General features: G+C 39.6%; 1 protein-coding gene across 1 annotated transcript in view; it reads right to left on the bottom strand.

The window, feature by feature from the left end:
- Nucleotides 1-13,002, bottom strand: part of LOC134539553 (probable sodium/potassium/calcium exchanger CG1090) — an 87,216-nt gene extending 74,214 nt beyond the window's left edge. The window contains exon 1 of the mRNA XM_063381688.1: nucleotides 12,852-13,002. The gene's annotated coding sequence lies outside the window, so the exon portion shown is untranslated. The remainder of the gene's footprint in view (nucleotides 1-12,851) is intronic.
- Between the last annotated feature and the right edge of the window lie 1,711 nt (nucleotides 13,003-14,713).

The raw sequence follows: 14,713 nt of genomic DNA, 5'->3' as shown, positions 1-14,713 counted from the left end.
TCTGTACTTATCCAAAAAGATTCCTTTGGAAACCATTTGCTAAGAAATAGTTTGTAACAATAAAACAAAGATATTGTAACTTTGTACAACACATGGCTATGGTTATTTATGCATATATGGAATACTTTTTCCAAGATAATACTGGGTATTTATTAAGGAAATGACCGCACCATTTTACATTTTAATCGATGTTTTCATACAAGCATGCTTTTTTTTAAACCGTGAAAAAGATAACGGAATATTATTTTAATTATGCTTTTTAATGTGCGCAGTCAATACTGGCAAGCTATTTAGCGAACTGTCCACAAATAACTTTTAACTAATGTACATGAATATACAGCTGTTTCAAATACAAAAAAGGAAATTACAGTGTAGGCCTATTTGTGTATCACTGAATGGTACCATGGACATACCTTCCCATGAAAAGAGGTTGAATTCTGAAGTGGGGGAAAAAAAAAAAAAATCCATGTTCCCAATACGTTTTGGGCAAAATGTTGTACACTTGTCGTGTGAGTGGCGGTAACTCCTTATCAAATCATTTCCGTGCAAAGAAGTTTTTTTCCCCCCATAAGAAGGGCGGATTTCTAAAGACATGCTTCGCTTTCTTGGAGGACGGATATCGACGCAGTCGGGGAAGAAAAGAAGTCCAATCGGCTTGACGTGGAGTTGCTGCCTGCTGCCTCACGACGGTATATCCAGCAGACCCGGTGGTTGACGTGAAGCACCCTGGGAGGAGAGGCGGCGGGGGGGTTATTACAGCTGCCCTCCTGGCAGTCGTAATGGCTGCCTCTCTCGGCGTCGGCACAAGAGGGTGCTCGAGAGAACACTGAACGAGAAAGGGTAAGGGGGGGAAGTGGAATACGATAAGGCCTCCCCTCGGAAGCAAGACGCCGGGCTCCGCTAACGGGGGAACAAAACAATACGTCTACTACTCCCGACAACATTCTCCCGCTCTCCCTGCAAGCACTTACTTCCATCTCCGACCGACAGAGCGCAGCATTGTCGCGGGAGGAAATGCCTTGTTTCCGAAGCCGGGGATCGCCGCTTCATACGTCCTTCAAACATTGTGTTTTCAGCTACATTTCTGGACATCGAATATAGAATTATTTCATTAGCTGGGCGAAATGTTAAACTAACTATATAATGAAAAAAAAAAAAAAAAAATTTTAACCTGATTTTCGATAAGTAGCCTAATTTTACTACAATACTGCCCAATTGTTAAAATTCACTAAAAAAAAATTAATACTTTTTAAATTTTTCCGTTGGCTTTGTGAACTCTGGGCGTGTTTGCAAAATGGGAACACGTGAATTTTTTTCTGTTTATCAAGAGATTTGGATGTTGATTGCTATTCGTGTCGTATTACTGTAACTACGTATTTCATTAGTAGAACATCTGAAAGAAATTCAGAGTCATGTTTGAATTGTTGAGGTGAATTTTAATAGCCGCATTGTTACTATGAAAACCATCTGAACGAAATAAAATAAAAAATCACATACTCCACAGTCCTGTATTCCGGTGACAATCAACTGGCACAACCAAACCAGAGATTTAAACTATCCCGTATGTCAAAAAAGCTGGACTCACACAATGATCCGTCAATAACGTCATATTCAGACAATCAGATGGCCCGAAATTTTCCATTTGTCTGTTCCGTCAAAATCTTGCCAAACTTTAACTTTCGACGGACGCATGAAATTATAACCTCAAAAATGTCAAAGGAATTGTCTTTATATTGAAAGCTTCTGTATTATGTTTTTAACTGGCCTATTAATTAACACGTTCAGGGTTTGATATTTGAAACAAAAATTGTTTTAAACACAAAATAAATTAATGGTACATGGTAACTAGAAAATACTGTATATTCAAATAAATATTTTAGAGTTTGTTTAATCTTATATAAGTTCTTAGCGTACATGATCGTTAAACCGGTAAACCTTCACAAGATAAATTTCCTCGAAATTATAAGACTTAGTAGTTGTTGGCAGCATCCAAGAAGAAAACTATGGCGGACGTGTGAATCATACTGAATCACTCGGTCTGTTGACGGACGGATGGATGACGGACGGACGGACGGACGGATGACTTACGTACGGATGACTAACGTACGAATGACTAACGTACGGATGACTAACGTACGGATGACTAACGTACGGATGACTAACGTACGGATGACTAACGTACGGATGACTAACGTACGGATGACTAACGTACGGATGACTAACGTACGGATGACTAACGTACGGATGACTAACGTACGGATGACTAACGTACGGATGACTAACGTACGGATGACCGACGGATGGATGACAGACGGACGAATGGACGGACGATGGACGGATGGACGGACGATGGACGAATGGACGGACGATGGAAGAATGGACGGACGATGGAAGAATGGACGGACGATGGACGAATGGACGGACGGATGGACGAATGGACGGATGGATGGATGGATGGGCGGACGATGGACGGATGGACGGACGATGGACGGACGATGGACGGATGGACGGACGATGGACGGATGGACGGACGATGGACGGATGGATGGACGATGGACGGATGGACGGACGATGGACGGATGGACGGACGATGGACGGATGGACGGACGATGGACGAATGGACGGACGATGGACGAATGGACGGACGATGGACGAATGGACGGACGATGGACGAATGGACGGACGATGGACGAATGGACGGACGATGGACGGATGGACGAACGATGGACGGATGGACGGACGAATGGACGGACGATGGACGGATGGACGGACGATGGACGGATGGACGAACGATGGACAGATGGACGGACGATGGACGGATGGACGGACGATGGACGGATGGACGGATGGATGGACGGATGGACGGATGGATGGACGGACGATGGACGGACGTGACATATCACTGTGACTCCAGCTTTAGCACTGATAGATGATATTTTTTTGGACCCTGTGACTGGCTGTAGGTCACGTGACCGTCAGACGGATGGCGGAAGAACGGACGTAGGCGATGGGCTGTTGTAACTCCGGCTTGACGTGCCTATTGTCGAAAACTGGCTTCACGAATGCGCCGGTGCTATCTTCTCGCTGCCAGTAGCGACTTCGGAAGCCAGTCGTTCTGCTCGAGCGAGCGGAAAAGGCGAATTAGACCCGTTCTACAATGACACGGAAGCGGAGCCGGATCACGCAAACGTAAACGCATCTCCAGAAACATTACACCACCGCGTTTGCTGCTTCCACAATGCACGGAAACGTAACAAATGGTAACCAATAAGATTGCATTTAAAGGTTACGAAATATTAATTTAACTAAGAAATATATTATTCTTCGAGATAATAGAAAACTATATATTCTTGTGCTAGAACCAATTTTTAACACATTTAGAACATACAGACACGGCTACCAACTACAGCCAAATACTTTGCGTCTATTGGTCGCACGTAACAACGTAAACGGAAGAGCTCAGCATTGCCGAGCTAATCTCGTCTGCGTGATATTGTAGAAACTGTGTTCCATGAGATCCGTTGCCGTTTAGCCTACGTGGATCCGTCTTCGTTTCCATTGTAGAACGGCGGTAGCCATGTTTGTTCATGTGTTAAATTTAATATAATATTGTTTAAATTATAAGAATATTTAGTGCTATATCATTACTATGTGGTTTAGTTTTGTCATATTTGTAAATCCATTACCTCGAAAAAATTTTCAATTAATAAACGTTTCGTAACTGTAAAATTCAATCTCATTGGTCGCAAACAGTCAAGTTTCCGCGTCATTGTGTAACGGGCCTTCAGGCTGCGCGCAGTTTCTGCTGATTGCCGAGCACGGGTCTGCAACTTCTCCTTCAGGGTGGCTCCTGAAGTCTAGAGCACCGACATTTTGTTAACTAATTCTCGGTCGAGACCACATCCAAAGAAACTATTATCTGCCGACGTTCCAGCTTGCCGATTTTTGATGTGCAGCGTCTCAGATCTCGGTGTACGGCATCTGTCGGGAGTAATTACGCCGGGAATGCGACGGAAATGTGTAACAGGAAGTAGGGAGAAGCACGTGGTGCGGCCTGCAGTTGGCGCTCGTGCTGCAATGTGTCAGCGAGCGCAGACATTTCCATGGCGTTTGGAGAAAAAAATAAAGAGAGAAAGAAGAGACAGCTGTTTACCGTTCGTTCCGCTAACAGTAGTCTGGGCAGCAAGAAGACATTTACGTGTGTGACGTCATCGCTAAACAAGAATCTTCTTATTGCGCCCTCCCTGGTGGTCTGTGCTGCCTTCCCTCATTTTCCCTTACTCCAGTCTTCTCTCTGCGCATGCGCTCTTGCGGCCTGTCGTCATGGTAGTTGCAACGGCTGCCTGACGTTCTTATTTTTTTTAGGTTCGAACAAGGCAACATGTAATTAATTGGGTAGCAGGTAGTTCTCCGTGTCCGACGTGTGTGGGCAGCATGAAGGTTAGGGTATGTGATTAAATTTGGATTAGCCTTTTTCCTGAATTTGTTTTTGGATTTCCTTTGGAAATTTTGTTTGGCTTACCATTAATTATATCGTGTAGGAATCATTTGAGTGAAATAATGTAGCTCAGTCGTTTTGATTGGCTGTGTTGCCTTTGGGCTTTTCCCAGTATTATCAAATTTTTTTAAGGTCAACCTTAATGTCCACGAGTGGTCTGTGCATGGCACACTATGTTAAAAGGAGTTAAGATAAACGTCGCTAGGAATTAAATGCTTTAAAAGTAACTGTGTATGTGTTGCTTTTATCGACTCCGCGGGGTCGTAAAATATGTTTAGTAATTTAATTGATTTTTAATTGTTTTATTGTATTGCAGTTTGTACCTACTTCACGGAATTGAGTATTGTGATCGTACTTACGAAGGTTCGTGAATCCATGACATGGTTATGTTAGGTAGTCATGTGCAAAGTTTGTTGTAACCTTTGTCAGATGCGGTAGTTGTATCAGGCTTCTCCCTTTTGGTATAAATCTTGTCCAGTGTATTAATTGCTCTTGATATCGCTCTTGCATAGTTGCGATCGTATGTATGAATCTTTAGTAATTTACGGCTTAAAAAATGTATTGGATTGCATGAGTTGTTCAGTATATTGCATCTGCATGATTTAAAGGTTAGTCATTGCTATTGCGACTGTATTCACGAGTTTTTAGTGCAGTTACGCCTTAATTGTTTTTGTTCGTTATTTTCATAAACTTTGTACCTTTATGTGCTTACTTCCGACTTATCTCTGTCAGTTTCTTAGTTGCATGTTACTTGTTTTGAACAAATAAACTGTTATTTGTTGAACGAAATTGTGTAAATTCCTTTGAAAGTATTATTTTTTGTAAGAGTTCACATGTCCTTTATTAGGCATCTTGCTTCTTCAATGCTAATGTTATATTGCAGTTTTATATTAAATTAATTGGCAAATACTTGTACCAATCCCCGAGGTTGGTACATGCTTTGTGCGGGGATTGGCCAGCCATGGCAGCGACTAACTCCCCTATCTTAAATCTCGATTAAAACTATGTTCAGTTGGGCCCAGGTAAAACATGCGTAGACATAGGGGAAAAACCTGGGCACAGAAATGCGGGTTGCAATGGGGTTCATGCGTTAACAGTATATAGGAGAATACACGATACAGAGGATGCTCTCTCTCGCTCCGCACTACCCACTCGTCCGCTGTGACGTAACAGATGCTCCATTCTCCGCTCACGAAGCCCATCGCTCGTCGCCCGCTATCGCTCGCCAATCTCGCCTTTCATAAACTCTAGGTCTCGTAGCCCTCCGAAGTGTCACGGCATCAAAGTCCCCCGACTGAACACTCGGAGTTGCGAGAACATTGGCGTACCAGTCACGCCACTTCCCGCGACGGTGCTCTAGAAACCTGCGGAATCCTCCCAGAGAGACAGCTGGGTGCCCGGACTCTATGGGAGGGCGGAGAGAGTGCCCCGCTAATGGGAGTTCCGTGTAGCGATGGCGGAGGGACGGCTGCTACCTGTTGTCTCACCCGTTCCAGTAGGAGGTGGGGTTTTCCCTAGGAATCCCACCAGGTTAACGCGCCGGTCTGTGTGGCCGGTCCTCGTCTCTAGCGGCCTCGTAACAGTATCAAGTGTAAGCATTTACAACTTAAAAAAAACCGATCCTCAGTGCTTATATAGAGAAATTCCCGTGTAATCAGCAATACAACTATAGTAAAAATTATGAACATTCAATATGTAATCCAACATAGGGAAGAAATATCATGCAAAAATATAGATTTGTGCAATACTGCACACGGCGTCTTAAGACTTAAACGTAAGCTACGATTATCTGCAGATTCCTCATTCTGTTTGAGATATTGATTTTTTTCGAGTGAATCTTCTTTACACCCAGTGGAATAATTAAGTCAAGGCGATGGCATCGTCAGATAGTAACGAAAAATGTAAAGCTCAAAAAGATAACTGTAATTGCAATGCGAATTTGTGTATAAAAGTTGTGCTATCAAATTATTTTCCTAAAATACAGATGGCAGCAGCTACACTAGATGAACATGTTTACGTTTTAGTACTGTTGCATATTTCCACACTAAAATACATACACGAATTCAGGAATATTTTAATATTTGAATTTTTAAAATTTTTATGCTGTAAAATAATTATTGATTTTTGAATTGATAATTTGTTTCCTTTAATAATGCATACAAATGTAATACTACTATCAAAAGACACTATTTTTAGGTCTTAAAAAATTAACACACAGTAAAATTACAAGTATACTGAAACTTATCATAAACCCTCGATAGTAAACAAAATAATAATTTTAATCAAAAAACTGGGTGTTAAACTAGCAGCAGTGGGCGCCATTTGCTCGTCACTGCTATCTAAAAGCGTGACAGACTGCGCCACCAATACACTTCCAGTAGCAAGTTGTTTCTACTGGAGCTCAATCAGAATGAAAATAAGGGTGGATGAGGTCAAGAAGGGGTCATGCCCCCTTCTGAAACAGCTCATAAACCAGCTTAAAATAACTAATATATGCCGCGATTTATGGACACTGAATATTAAACATTATATAGTACGTAGCCAGCCTTCTCTTTAACACGTATTAGAACACAATCATAAGCAGTATTATATAGTAAGTGTCACGTATTATTTAAAAAATTTCCACGTTTAAAAAAAAAACACTAGGTCAGATAGCCAAAAATTCGTATAAAAGCATCATTTTTGAAAAATTTTGGGGGAGGAACACGGACCAGCAGCGTTTTTGGGAATTGAGGAGGATTGGGGGGGGGGGGGGGGGAGAATTATTTAACACTTTCCTCAGATCCTAATAAACATGCCTATCAAAATGTGTTCTTGTTATCTTCATTCCCCCCCCCCCCCTTTTTTCCCCTTACCAACAAATCCCGGCTACGCCCATGGATGTGGTTTCATCTTGAGTCAGACCCTTTGTCATCTAACTAATAGCAAAGTACTATAGCGGGCTCCAATCACAGGGGATGTTCGCGGTTTCCGTGCGTCAGTTCACGACATGGACCGTCACTTCCCCGACATACCTGGTTTTTGCGTGTGTCCGCCCCTTCAATAGCTTCATCCAAGACGAGACATTGCACTCGATAACGATATGAAAACGAGACTTGAAATCAGTTCAAAGGCTCTCGCAGACAGCGAGGTACTTGTTATCTTTGCCGGAAACACGCGCAATAACTCTACGAGCCTATTCAATCCACTTAATAAAACTAACACTGACAGACAATGCACAGCTGAAACCTGTCCGTCTAGAAGCACGACACAAAATTTTGCATAGGAGTTCCTTATACAACGTAAGTGAGCACTAAGAAAGGAAGTTTTGAAAATGCATCCCCTAAGGGGGTTAAATAGGGGATGAGTGTACGTAAGATTTTCATTATGGAAGTCAGAAATATGGAGATTGGTGTATAAATAAAACTCTGATGTATCAGCGTTTTTTTTTTTGGTAATTCACAAAAAAAAAAAAATACTATCAAATACTTCATCAGGCACACGGAATTTTACAACGGTTGACGAAAAGAAATTAATTTTCCGGTAGCTTTAAATACTGACAAATCTGAGTTTCGTATAATATTACCAGTTTACAAAGTTGTCACGAGAATTTTGTAGATTTAAAAATCAATTTTATGAATGTTTGACATTTGAAAATCTATCAGGGTGGCCATAAAAATCTATAATAAAATCTTCCTGACTTTCCCCCTGAAATTACATAACCAAAATTACAAATTTGCCCGACTATTCTTTTTAACTATTTTTGAATTTTTAAAATAAAGAAAATCTAGCCTCCACCATCTCTATATCTTAACCAGTTCAAACAGAACTTTACATACGCCATTTTACAATGTGCATGACTATGCACTAAAACACCATCTGAAAAAAGGTTTTCTCGAGTCTGTGTGATGGCAGTCTGTAGCATATTTCCCCCTAAAATTACTCTCACGGGGAATTTCTATGACTTTTCCAGGATTTAATGTGAATTCCCTGACTAACTACAATTTTCTTGAATTTTCCCTTACTTTCCAGAATGTGGAAAAACCGGACAAATTTGTCAAGTCTTAACCTACACATTTTATGAAACATGCATTTTCACTGTTGGCATAATTACATGCAACTTGGAAGATGCGTGTATGTTAGAGGTGGAATTTTTTTCTCTCACACATAACAGAAGTGAAAAGTGATGGAATAAATAGAATGAAATCAGGAGTTTTCGGACAACAGATTGTAACTTTGCCCTAATGTTAAGCTCTTATATTGCATAAGCAATTGAGAGCCATCTACATTGTAAAAAAAACTGTATCTAATTGTTCGTAAATATATAATAGCCATATTCTAATTTTTTTTTAAATCATACAATACAATTAACCTACGTCATGTCTTTCGAAATTTATTACATAAGTACGATTTTAATAAGTAATATATAAGTAGAGAAATTTTAGGGTTCTATTTTCAGGCCTATTTTTTTCCTTAAACATGGAGTCAACGTGTTAATGTTTTTATTTCCATAAATTCAGTTCACTTTTAAATATTGTTGATTATCAGAAAATATTACACAAAATATACAATAATATATGTAATGTCGACAGAATTATTGGCAATTATAAATATAAATTGGCAAGAGTTCTCTTGTGTTTGGGAAAACGTACCAAACTGTAATCTAAAAAAAAAAAAAAAAAAACTGAGTTAATAAAATACACAAGGTCATGAAACAAAGTAATTCGTTTTCATATCTTTTTTGGGCTTTACTTGTTCGTACAATCTTCATGCTAAATAAGTATATTAAATTGACTAGAAAATTTTACAAAATTAAATTTTTATGGTTTGTGTGTTAAGATGTTGATAATTTCATGATTCTAGTTACTGTTCGGTGTAATATGGTGTACCGACACGATTTTCTGTGTTTAAGCTTTATCGCAACTTACCATAAGATATTATCTCAATTTATGAGGTATGGTAGCATCACCGGCGCGTATGTTATCAGTTAAGGTAAATATGTATTGTACGGATTAGCGCCAAAAAAAATCGTACAAATATGAAATAACTTTCATTATATGCTATCTTACGTCCTCTTTTCAGAACCGCCTGCGGAGATAAAAAATTCCAAATACTTTTGGAGATATGGCCGTTCTTATATTGCTATACCAGACGTGTGTAATAATTTGACCGTCGCCATTTTATATTTTGCCGTGTGCGCGTGAATGTCTAAATAACAGAAATTATCCATTAGGTAAGGTTAGTTACATTATAAATACTTCAAAATAAACCGAAATTAAAAATAATATCAATTTATTTTACATGTTGTATAGTTTTAAGTATTTATAATGTAACTGACCTGACCTAACAAAATGGGACAAAGGTAGATTAGGTCAGGTCAGCTACATTATAAATACTTTGAAACTGAACAGACATTAAAAATAATAAAATTAATTTTATTGGTTGTTTAGTTTTAAAGTATTTATAATGTAGCTGACCTGACCTAACAAACCGGGAAAAAGGATGAACAGAATAAACTCACGTAAGTTTCTTTTTACATGATGTATTCGTTCACGTGAGAGTCCTAAGATCCACATAAAGTTCTGCCATTCCCGATTACACCCGAATATTCACCTTCGGCCAACCTCGGGATTTATTTATTTTTGCGCAGGAAAAATGAATTGAAATATTAAAAGTGGTCGGATAGGTTAGCTACATTAAAACACTTTAAAACCATTTGGATGGTTAGTTAGGTTAGTATAGCTACATTAAAATAAACAGAGAAATATTAATAAATAAACCCGAGGTTGGCCGAAGGTGAATTGTTCGGGTGTAATCGGGAATGGCAGAACTTTATGTGCATCTTAGGTTTCTCCGTTCGGGAACATCACAAAAAAAAAAAAAAAAAAAGATACTTGTAAACAAGCAACCGTTATCGCCGCACGAGGGCACAGGATGAAAATTAAAAAAATCGATATCTCCAAAAGTATTTGGAATTTCTTATCTCAGCCGGGTTTAATGAAAAGAGGAAGTTTAAGAGCACAAAATAAAGGTATTTTCGGATTTTTAATTTTTTTTTAAAAAAAAATCGCCAAAAAATGAAGATTAAAAAATTCGATATCTCCTAAAGTAATTGGAATTTTTTATCTCCGCAGGCGGTTCTGAAGAGAGGACGTAAGATAGCATATAATGAAAGTTATTTCATATTTGTACGATTTTTTTTGGCGCTAATCCGTACAATACATATTTACCTCAGTTAATTAAGTGTATATATGGTTGAATAATGAATAGTTTTCGGTTTTTAAAGTAAAACTGTAATTTACATAGTTTTTTTGTAAATTATAGTTTTTTTTTCTTGTTTATACTTTTAATTTTGTGTGTTTTTTTCTCTGTAAGAAATCAGATCACCATTAAAGAGCACGTATTGGACAAAAAATTATACATTTTGTTTCCATATTTTTAGTATAAAATATTTTCTTAGTTCAGTAAATATTTTTAAGAGCTCTCTTCCAAGGGCGTCACCATGGGGGGGGGGGGTAGGGGGGCAGTGCCCCCCCCCCCCCTCCTAGAGCCCTAGAAATTAAAAAAAAATGTAGCCAAATGCAAAAAATACATACTTTTCCCACAACTTGCCCCCCCCTCCCCCCTTTTATGCCATCAGATGGCCATCGGCTGGCGGCGCCCTTGCTCTCTTCTTTGTTCTTCCTTTTAATATTTATTTTAATTCGTAATAGTGTTATATTTAAAAATATATATTTGTTAAGTGAAAGACAAAGGTGTGTCTACACCATAACTTCGCCACAAGTAAAAATAAGAAAAAATCTAGGGAGAAGACTTGATGGGACCGACCTTCCCTGTTACAGTGTTAGGAAGGCATCAATGGTTTAAGACTGACAGAAAAACGGGAACTTTAGGCAAAATGAAAAATAAAAAAAATACATTAAAAATACATTCAACGTTAGGTGCATTCATAGAAACCTGAAAATTTTCAGGGGTTTGGGAAAACCTAAATTAAATGGTCTACTAAAAATAAAGTGTTTCAGACGAAGGCTGTATAAAAAATGATTTCATGCTTACAGTACACGTACCAAAAATTTGGTTTTAAAGTTCATAAAAATCTTTCAATAAGACTTGCTTGTTAGAAGAAGAAAAAGCCATTTTATAAACAATTAACCGCGGTTTTACACAGAAATTATTTCAAATCATGTAAACACTAAACGTTAGAAGCTAAATAACGAGATAAAACAGGGGACTCAGTTACATCACTCACATCTTGCAAACGTGATTCCGAGTTCAATTCCCGGTAGCGACAAATCTTGTGGGTTTTCTCGGGGTAGTCCCGTTACTACCACAGATGCTCCATGTTCGTCTCCTCGCCGGTGAAATGCGCAAGTAACCTCCAAGATGGCGCGCCCTGGGACGACGCAAGGGTGTCTATGGAATGGATCTCAGTTTTAGATCTATCCAACTTCCAGATATTTCTGCATGACGTAAAAAAAAAACTTTCGGCTAGGAGCTTGATTTCAAAGTCCCTATTTCTGTACGTTGCGTTGGAACAAAAAACATTTGTCAACATTTAACCAAATTTCATACCTTGCAGTAATGATTTCTTTTCTTTTAGAAAATTTGTATTTAAAAAATTAGTTTTTTCCCCCCTTGAACCATTATTTTTTCCACACCTTGAGCCATCGCGTGATAGTATCAAATAATCCTGCACTAAACCTAGTATTCAGTATTTTTCATACTAATTATGGCGACTGTCAGTTTTTTTTTCAATAAAACTTCCCTATTTGAACCCTTCGGTCCGATTTTGCCAAGTAACAAACGCGATCGAAATTTACCATCTAAATTTTTTTAACCATCACTCTGGAAGTTTTATTTATGCGATCGAATCCTTAAAAAAAAAAAACTGTTATTAAACCATTTCCCGTATCCAAGTTCATCTTCTGATCCTGATGCTCCTGTGGTACATGATAATTGCAGTTTGAAATTCAGTACGTCGAAAAGAACCTTGATTTAACAAAAACTCAAATATCACAATAGAAAAATTATGTCATGTCTCGTGAATTTTTTTTTCTTTTGTATACATTTTACGATCATAAATCATTTTTATGTCACAAGTTAAGTTTTTGTTAAGATCAGGATCCAACAATGTGGTACAGGATCCAACAATGTGGTACTAAATTAAAACCGCAAGAATCATCCGTTACAGGATCAATACAGCCGAGGGTGGCTTTAGGGGCTAGGGGATCGTGAAACCATACAAACTGGGTTGGAAAATACGTGGAAATACACACACGAGAACAACTTGGTTCCCGGGACTCGTCCGAGAAGGCGAGCAACTACCGTCCGGCGGCAGAACTCACCACAGAACAAGGAGGGAAATAGAACTCACCTGGCCTGCCGCGAGCTGAACAGCGGGAGGGAGGAAGCAGGTCTTCAGACGCGCGGAGCTCGCATGGCGGGCCTAGCGACTTCGCCACGGGCCGGCGTCCGGGAGAACTCTGACTGACGCGTTGCCCGCTGGCGTGGGGGGGACGGAGCAGGGCCGCCAACCCGTCCGCGCTCGAGAGCCACGCCCGAACGGTCACGAAGTTCTCCGAAGCTTTCCGATCGTTCGCGTGTTGTAGGTGGGATTTGTGGAATTCACAATATTGCAAGGATTTGCATGTTTTACAGTCATAAATAACGTTAACCTAACACCAGGGATCGGCAGACTTTCGAGTGAGATGAGCCAAATAAGATAAAAAAGAGTCTTCAATTTTGTTCTTAGAGTGCCTAACATGTACTTTCTGTAACTATATGGAATTTTAAGACGCCAAAAAAACAAAAACAATAAAAAATATTTTATTCAAAAATACAACAAAAATCTTAAAAAATAAAGGCTACTTACATACAAACGTAAATGTAAAAAAAAAAAAACTATTGTAATTACTAGTGGAGCCCTACTGATAAAACAAGAAAACCGAAATTATTTTAATTAATTATTAAAATCAAAAAAGCAGCTGGATGAGTGCAGTGGTATGCGCGAGAACGCAGGATGAGGACATGCATTGTGATTGGGCAGTTTGATTTTGTTGAGCTTTTTATTTGTGCTGTGGCGGCACAGAGTGTTGTAGAGCCAACTGAAAGAGCCACGGTACGCCAACCTTTGACCTAAACTAACCTTTCATTCTGGTTACGATAACCTAACCTCTCGGGGGGAAAAAAACTATTATTTGTTACACTGAGTGAACCTAACCTCAACTTTTACTTCGGTTAACTTCGGAACTGTTCGGATTGCGGTTGTGGCGGTCATCGCTGTGAACCATAGGCAATCCGTTGCACCCGAGTGGAAGCGGGGAAGAGGGGGAAAGACTCGCCCACGCCAGGAGGGGCGCGCATGCGCGAAACACACTTTCCAACCGCGAACCGTGGCAGGCGCAGGGCCGGGTCTATAAACTGCGCGCAATTGACGCATCAACGCAAAAACACGACACGCCATCCTACCGCAAAGGAACACTCGCGGTCCCTTGTACCTAACACACGAAAGTCTCAAGACGGTCATCAAATCTACAAACTGATTGTTAACCAGTAGAAAACCAAATTTATTCTCCGAGGCTGCATGAAAACACGAGAAACTGTAGGTTAAAAAATTTGATTTTAAAAAGTGAAAATTCAATGTAAATTAAAAAAAAAACCTCCGCGGCCGTTGCTTGCGTTGCGTCTTGCGTAGTTCATATTTGAGTTAATCTGAGAACGTCGGCATTGAACTTCATGCGTCTTGAGTTCCCTTGCACTGCTTGCGTAGTTCATAGATAGACCCGACCTAAATGTCCCGAGTCCCCGCGTTACTACATTTGCGCACACCATGTTGGCGTTCCGTAACTTACGCAGATGTAACGTATGTGGAGTGCTGCGTTATTGTCATTCCAGGCAAACCCCGTTTATAAAGAAAACCTGTATGCAAAAGACTGTAGCTATAGTTGATACGAACAGCAAGTACGATTTCAGCCGATTACCATCCAAACGACGACGGAAGATCACAGAAAAATCTGCAGATCAAGCATTACTTCTCTTATATTACTGCGTGAATGGCATTAACGTTCTGAAAATGAAAATAACGCATGGATATATTGTGCTTTAGTTTTTGGTACCAGGTTCAGACCTGTGCGAAGCTTCGACCAAGCTGAACATTCGAAGCTGTTTTCAATATTCAATTTAACTTCGCCAGGAATTTTGCTTTTCGTTTTATTTGAAGCTTTGGTTGTGATGCAA

Source organism: Bacillus rossius, chromosome 15, assembly GCF_032445375.1.
Source record: "Bacillus rossius redtenbacheri isolate Brsri chromosome 15, Brsri_v3, whole genome shotgun sequence".
NCBI classification, from domain to species: domain Eukaryota; kingdom Metazoa; phylum Arthropoda; class Insecta; order Phasmatodea; family Bacillidae; genus Bacillus; species Bacillus rossius.
Note: the sequence above shows the minus strand (reverse complement) of the source record. Positions and strands in the feature narration are given on the sequence as shown.